The sequence below is a fragment of the Triticum aestivum genome, chromosome 1A (assembly GCF_018294505.1).
Source record: "Triticum aestivum cultivar Chinese Spring chromosome 1A, IWGSC CS RefSeq v2.1, whole genome shotgun sequence".
Classification (NCBI taxonomy): Eukaryota; Viridiplantae; Streptophyta; class Magnoliopsida; order Poales; family Poaceae; genus Triticum; species Triticum aestivum.
Window position 1 is genome coordinate 541,476,472 of NC_057794.1, and position 7,660 is coordinate 541,484,131.

General features: G+C 53.4%; 1 pseudogene; it reads left to right on the forward strand.

Annotated features, from left to right (window-relative positions):
- The first annotated feature begins 29 nt into the window (after positions 1-29).
- Positions 30-1,870, forward strand: LOC123180086 (putative receptor protein kinase ZmPK1; annotated as a pseudogene).
- The last annotated feature ends 5,790 nt before the right edge of the window (positions 1,871-7,660 follow it).

A 7,660-nucleotide genomic window follows, 5' to 3' on the forward strand; every position in this document is an offset into this window, starting at 1 on the left:
ACGACGTAACTAGCACGTACTCACACATTCCTCTACACAATTCGTGATGGCTAGATTCTTCAGTCCAGCTCTCGTTCCGCTCGTCTCTCTCGTTCTGCTCCTGCGCTCCGGTGCATCATCGGCACAGCACACGCTGAGCGCCGGGTCATCCCTGTCGGTGGAAGACCACGAGCGGCCCTTCCTGGTGTCGCCGGACGCCACCTTCTCCTGCGGCTTCCTCCCAGCCGTCCACGTCGACAACGCCTTCTACTTCTCCGTCTGGTTCACCGCGGCCAAGAACCGGACCGCCGTCTGGACGGCCAACCCTGGCGCCCCCGTGAACGGCCGGGCTTCCCGTATATCCTTCGGCCACGACGGCGTGCTGGCCCTCGCCGACGCCAACGGGACGACTGTGTGGAACAGCAAGACCGGCGGCAACAAGCGCCTCGCCGTCTCCCTTCTCGACGCCGGCAACCTTCTCATCACGGACCCCGGAAGATTCCACCGGCGTTGCCGCGTGGCAGAGCTTCGACTGGCCGACGGACACGCTGCTCCCGTCGCAGACGCTGTCCAAGGACAAGAAGCTCGTCGCCGGCTACTACACCCTCTACTACGACAACGACAACGTGCTGCGCCTCCTCTACGACGGCCCGGAGATCGCCAGCATCTACTGGCTGGACCCGGACCTCGGCGTGTTCGGGAGCGGGCGGACCAACTACAACAGCTCACGGGTCGGCGTCCTGGACGACGCCGGGGTGTTCCTCTCCAGCGACAACCTGCGAGCCGAGGCCACCGACCTGGGCGTCGCCGGCGCCAAGAGACGGCTGACCGTCGAGCAGGACGGGAACCTGAGGATGTACAGCCTGGACGCGGCCGGAGGATGGACGGTCACGTGGGCGGCGCTGAAGCAGCCGTGCTCCGTCCACGGGCTGTGCGGCAAGAACGCCATCTGCGAGTACCAGCCGTCCCTCCGGTGCTCCTGCGCGCCGGGGTTCACCGCCAACTGCAGCGGAGCCGTGGCGCCGGAGCGGTTCAAGTTCGTCAAGGTGGCCTACACCGACTTCTACGGCTACGACCTCGGGTTCAACCAGTCCGTCACGTTCCAATACTGCAAGAGCATCTGTTTGAATACATGTTCCTGCATCGCCTTCTCCTACCGGACGGATGGCCAGGGCAGGTGCTACCCCAAAGGCCTCCTGTTTAACGGCTACACCTCGCCGGCGTTCCCCGGAAGCATATATCTCAAGGTGCCTGGCGATCTCAACGCCACGGCACCGACGCCGTCCGCGGGCCTCGACTGCAATCATAATGGTTCCGGCGCTGCCATCGTCTCGCCATACGCGTACACGTACGGGGTACCCAGCGGCCACACAAGCTGGTCCTACGTTTTCGCCTTCGCCGCAGCACTCGGATTTCTCGAGCTTCTCCTTTTCTTGGTCGCCATGGCATGGTGGTTCCTGTCAGGACATGAGAGTATCCCATTCCCGAGCTCTCTGGAGGCATCGGGCTACAGGCTGATCTTGGGGACCCAGTTCAGGAGGTTCACGTATCGGGAGCTCGAGACTGCGACTGGGAACTTCAACGAGGAGCTCGGCCGGGGCGGCTCCGGCGTTGTGTACCGCGGCGTGCTTGACCACCGTGGTGGCGGTGAAGAAGCTGACAAACGTGGTGCAGGGCGAGGAGGAGTTCTGGGCGGAGATGACGGTGTTTGGGAGGATCAACCGTATCAACCTCGTGAGGATTTGGGGGTTCTGCTCCGAGGAGAAACACAAGTTGTTTTTTGAAATCGAAACACAAGTTGTTGGTGTACGAGTATGTGGAGAACGGGTCGCTAGACATGCACCTGTTCGGCGAGGACATCGGCAAAGCGCTGGCATGGGGTGAGCGGTTCAAGATCGCTTTGGGTGCGGCCAGGGGCCTAGCCTACCTTCACCACGAGTGCCTCGAGTGGGTCATTCACTGCGACGTCAAGCCGGAGAACATCCTGCTCACGCGGAACCTCGACCCAAAGATCTCTGATTTCGGGCTGGCCAAGCTGGCCGGGAGGAAGGCCATTGGCGACGGCGTACAACTCTCCCACATGAGGGGGACGACGGGGTACATGGCACCCGAGTGGGCGCTGAGTCTGCCGGTTGACGCCAAGGTCGATGTGTATAGCTATTTTTCTTTTTTGAGAAAAGTATACTTTTCATCCCTCAATTCTTGGCGGAGTCTAGATTTGGTCCCTCAACTCTAAAACCGGACAACTTGCACCCTTTTTAACTTCTGAAACCGGACAAGATTCATCCCTGGTAACGGTTTTGACCGGTTTTGATGATGTCCCACCCCGGTTTTGACTGTGCCAACTCAAATTCACATATTTTTTCCAAGTCCGCGTAATGTTTTCAAAGTCAGGTACTTTTTTCAAATACGTGAACTTTTTAAAAATTTATGTACTTTTTTCAAATCCGCGTACTTTTTCCAAGTTCACATATTTATGCAAATCTGCGTATTTTTTTTGAAGTTCATGTAGTTTTTTCAAATTCATGTACTTTTTAAAATTGACGTACTTTTTCATGTTCGCGTACATTTTTTTGGAAAGAGTTCATGAATTTGAAATTATTATGCGAACTTAAAAGAATACGTGGATTTGGATTTTTTTACGCAAAAATAAGCAGATTTGAAAAAATATGCAAATGTTAAAAAATCACAGATTTGAAAAAAGTACGCAAATTTCAAAATTGTTCACTGATTTGGAAAAAGTATGTTTATTTTTGAAATATATATGCGACCTTGGAAAAACTACGCTGATTTGAAAAGTGTATGTGAATTTCAAAAAAATTCAGGAATATAATTTTTTTTACACGAATTTGAGTATGCACTAGTCAAAACTGGGGTGAGTCAGCACCAAAACCGGTCAATACCGAGACAGGGACGAATCTTGTCCGGTTTCGGTAGTTGGGGGTGCAAGTTGTCCGGTTTTGGAGTTGATGGACTAAATCTAGACTTCACCAAAAGTTGAGGGACGAAAAGTATACTTTTCTCTTTTTTCTGAAAGACCCGACATATTGCCGGCTTCATTGATTTAGCATAAAGCAGTGGAAACATAAGATCAAGCGATCAGGTGGATGAAAAATAGAAAAATACAGTTGCCCTCCCCTCTCTTGAGTCTAATTTTCGCTAATGGCGTCCCCGAAGGGAGACTCTAAGCATTTGGCTCCGGCCAGTCTCCATTGCTCGATATTGCTCCTGATTGCCGTGAGAACATCATCCACCCGCGGTGTTTTTTCCCGGAAAACGCAGTGGTTCCTTTCCCTCCACAATTCCCAGGCGATCATGATGATCAGCGATCTGATTCCGCGCCTGCAAGCGGTAGCAGTCTTGTTGATGAGGAGTTGGCAAGTCTGTGCCGAGCTGAGCCGAGACGTCGTGACTGGTGCCAGCGAAGAGCAGCCTGACCAAGTGGCACATTTCCCCCAAACCAGGTGCGAGAAACTGCAGCTCTAGATGAGGTGTGTAGATGTTTCCAAGTTCCTGGTGCACAAAGGGCAAAAATAGCCATTGGGCCAACCTCTTCTTTGCAGTCTGTCGTTGCACCACAGTCGATCTCTTATCAAGAGCCACATGAACATTTTGAGCTTGTTGGGAGCCCAGACCTTCCAGATGAAGCTGCTGTAGGCCGGGCTGGGGGCTTGCTGGCATTGCATCTGATAAGCTGTTTTGGCGGTGTATGTTCCTTCGCGATTGAGCTTCCATGTGATTTCGTCTTCTTGATCAGGAGCCATGGCAATTGGCGCTGCGTCAAAGAGTCGCCACATCTGCGGAAACTGAGGGGCTATTGCTGCTGTATCTCCATGTTGTAAATCTGAAATCCACTGATCATTTGCCAGCGCCTCCCCAACCGATCTGTTCTTGCGCCTCGCGTGACTGAACAGAGCAGGGAAAGTTGTAGGCACTGGCTCATTTCCGATCCAGGTATCCTTCCAGAAGTTGGTGCTTTTTCCATTGCCAACACGGATAGATGTCGCATTGGCAAACAGAGCCCTTTCCTGATCATCAGGACCTGGGGACACGACAACCCAAGGCTTCTCAGGCCTTGCCCATGCAAGCCATTGCCAATGCATTCTCAGCGCACGGTTGAATTTGAGCAGATCTAGGAGACCAAGGCCTCCATGATCTAGAGGGCAGCAACCCTTGTCCCAGGATACTTTGCACTTTCCACCAGAGAGCTCGTCATCTTGTGCCCAAAGGAATCGTCTTCGCGATTTGTCCATTTCCTTCAGTATCTTTTTCGGTATCTTCAGTGCAGTCATCGCAAAAGTTGGGAGAGCAGAGAGGACGCATCTGACGAGAACTCTTCTCCTAGCAATATTAAGGAGCTTGCCCTTCCAGCCAGCCAGCCGTGCTTTCAACCTATCGATCAGGAACTGAAAATGTACCATTCTGAGGCGAGTTGGCGAAATTGGGAGGCCCAGGTAAGTTATTGGGAAACTGACAATTTGACCATCGAAGCCCTGTAGCAGATCCGGCACGTTCAGCTCCTCACAGCAGATTGCGACAACTGAAGATTTTCTTTGGTTCAGCTTCAGACCGGTGGCTTCTCCGAAACTATCCAACAGTTCAAGCAGCTTGCCCACCTCCTGCGCATATGGATTGGCGAAGATAACTGCGCCGTCAGCATATAAGCTGACACGCAAGCTTTGGCCGCGGCCCGGCAGGGGCGCCAGGACCCCAAGGTAAGATGCAACAGCAAGCAGGTGGTGGAGCGGGTCAATTGCGATGACGAAGAGCAGGGGGAGAGGGGGTCGCCCTGCCTTAACCCTTGCATATGCCAGAAGCGATCGCCCGGATCCCCATTTAGCAGCACCAAAGAGGAGGCCGGCGATAAGATTAGCACGATCCAATCACGCCATCTCGGTGGAAAACCCAGCTTTTGCATTAGCTCCAGGAGATAAGCCCAAGAGATAGAATCGAAAGCTTTTGCAATGTCTAACTTGAACAGGAGGGCCCTTTTTTTCTGCTGATGGAGCGCTCTGACATAGCCCTGCATGTATTGGTAGATTTCATGCAGGCATTTTCCTTTCTGAAACGCAGTTTGTGCTGGGGAAATCAGGTCTTGAAGCCGAGGCGCTAGTCTCATGGATAGAACTTTTGCAATCAACTTAGCCATGGAATGAATGAGGCTGATCGGACGAAAGTGACCCAACTCTGTTGCTCCATCCTTCTTTGGCAGCAAGGCAATGAAGGCAGTGTTCAGATCGGCAAAATTGCCACCCGCTAGGTTGTAGAACTTTTGGAAAACCACCATGATATCTAGTTTGATAATGTGCCAACATGATCTGAAGAACTTGCCAGTGAACCCATACGGCCCAGGAGCTTTTTCCATTGGAGATGCCTTGATGGCCGCCTAGATTTCTTGCTCACAGAAAGGAAGATCGATGCCTTGCAGGTCGACGGCTGGCAGCTGGAGCATGTCCCAGTTAAGTGTGCAGCTTCGATGCCAGGTATCCCCAAGGCCGCGGGCGAAGTGATCGAAGGCCAACTTAACTTTCTCCCGCGGCTCTGTGACAATGGCGTCGCTGTGCTTGATTGAGTGGATGTAGTTTTTTCTATGACGTGAGAGGACGTGGGCATGAAAGAACTTTGAGTTTGCATCTCCCGCGCGGAGCCAAGAAATCCTGGAGGCCTGCTTCTTGCGAGCCCTTACAATTGCTGCCAGCCCAAGAACCTTTAGTTTTAGTTGCTTCCTCAGGTGTAGCTCATCAGGTGACAATGGTCTGGCCTCCAGCGCTGCGTCTAGCCTCATGATGACCTCGTTGGCGATGCGAAATTGAAGTTTCGCACCCCCAAACAAACTTTTGCTCCAAACCTTTAAATCCACCCCAACTCTTTCCATTTTCTTCTTCAATCTGACGAACGGGCAGTCATGGCAGACAGGCCTCTCCCAAGCATGCTGCACCATCTCTTGGAAATGAGGAAAGACTGTCCAAAAGTTTTCGAATTTGAACCTTGCCCTAGTGACATGCCTAACTCCATTAGCCAGCACCAGAGGGCAATGATCAGAGAACGAAGTGGAGGCCACCATTAGCACAAAGTTTGTGTGCATATCCTCCCATGCCAGGTTGCAGAAAACCTTGTCGATGCTACAAAGAGTTGGGTCCTCCCTCTCGCTGCTCCACGTAAATCTCCTATTTTTGCATTTGACCTCTTTTACCCCGGCAAGGTCAATTGCTCTGCGGAAATGGCCCATCATTCTTCTGTTGATGTTGGAATTGTTCTTGTCCCTAGCTTGGTAAATCATGTTGAAGTCACCATTCAGCATTCATGGCTCTGAGGCAGCCGGCGCAACCGCAGCCAGCTCAGACAGAAAATTTGCTTTCTGCTGGTCATCCATCGGCCCATATACTGTAGTCATCCAAAACGAGTGACCGGTGCTAATGATCCTCACCTTGGCAGTGATGGAGAAACTAGCGATGATCTGATCCGTGATGTCGACGATCTGCTTGTCCCAGAAGATTGCCGCGCCCCCTCTTGTGCCCACTGCCGGAAGCACCACGCAGCCCTGCAGAAGATTTCCCCCAACGCCGCGAGCCATTTCAGAAGTCCAAGCCTCTATTTTAGTTTCTTGTAGGTTTAGGATTGAAATCTTGTTTGCCTGCGCCACCTCTCTAACTGCAGATCGTCTAGCCGGCGCGTTAAGGCCTCTAACATTCGACGACATAATCCTATAATTTGTATCAATCATGGAGACAGGGGAGTTCGCTTCGTCGACTATCCATTAAAACAGAGGGGTTACAACACACATTACATCGACCCAGGGGGCACCGCTGGCCACCAATAGGCCCAAAATCCCGGCGGTGGCTAGAAACTGATCTTGCTGACTGAAGACTACACATGAAGACTAATCCTAACTCGAACTGGTCTAAAACTAGCCGTCGACGAAGACTACTAGTTAACACTAGCATGATCAAGCTACATCCTCAGCATCCGCGCCGGCCATCCCGGCCGCGATTTCCAGTGCCTTACTGTCCAGGCCAGTGAGCTTTGCAATCGCCTTGATGTCGCTACGGGACAGGGGCTCCTCGAAGCGCTTGAGCAGGGCAGCCGCCGCTGATGGAGTCATCCGATCCTTTGGGCCGAGGCCGCCGAGTTCTTGGACGAGGTGCAGCACCGCGTGCTGAGCCACGGGCACAGTGCAGCCGGACGCGGCCTGATGCGCGCTTCGGCGAGAAGGAGCAGAAGAGGCCCGCACTTTCGGGGGAGCTGATGAGCGTGGACGGGCAGGAGGAGTTGGCGGAGCGTCGAGGATGGCCAATGAAGGGGGGCAGAATAGCTGCTGCGGTCCGCCCACCTGACTGGTGCTTCCCTGTCCAGCGTCGAGGTGGAGGCAATCGACCTTCTGGGTGATGGCAGCGACATGGAAGCCTACAAAAGCAGGATCCGGGGTGGAGATGCATGGGCTGCTGAGAGGGGCGTCGAGGTCGGCGATGCATGGCAGAATGTCGTCTTCCAGGAAGCCGTCAACGGCCCCACGTCGAGTCGAAACGTGGGGCAGTGAGCGGCCGCCGTCCTCAAAGGCCAGCGGCGAAGTGAGCGCCTCGAGCATGGCGTTCTCGATCTCTAGTTGCATGACGTCGGTACGAGGTGGAGGGGAGAGGGCGCGACCGCCTGGGAAGGAGAAGAACTGGGCCACTGGGTCAGG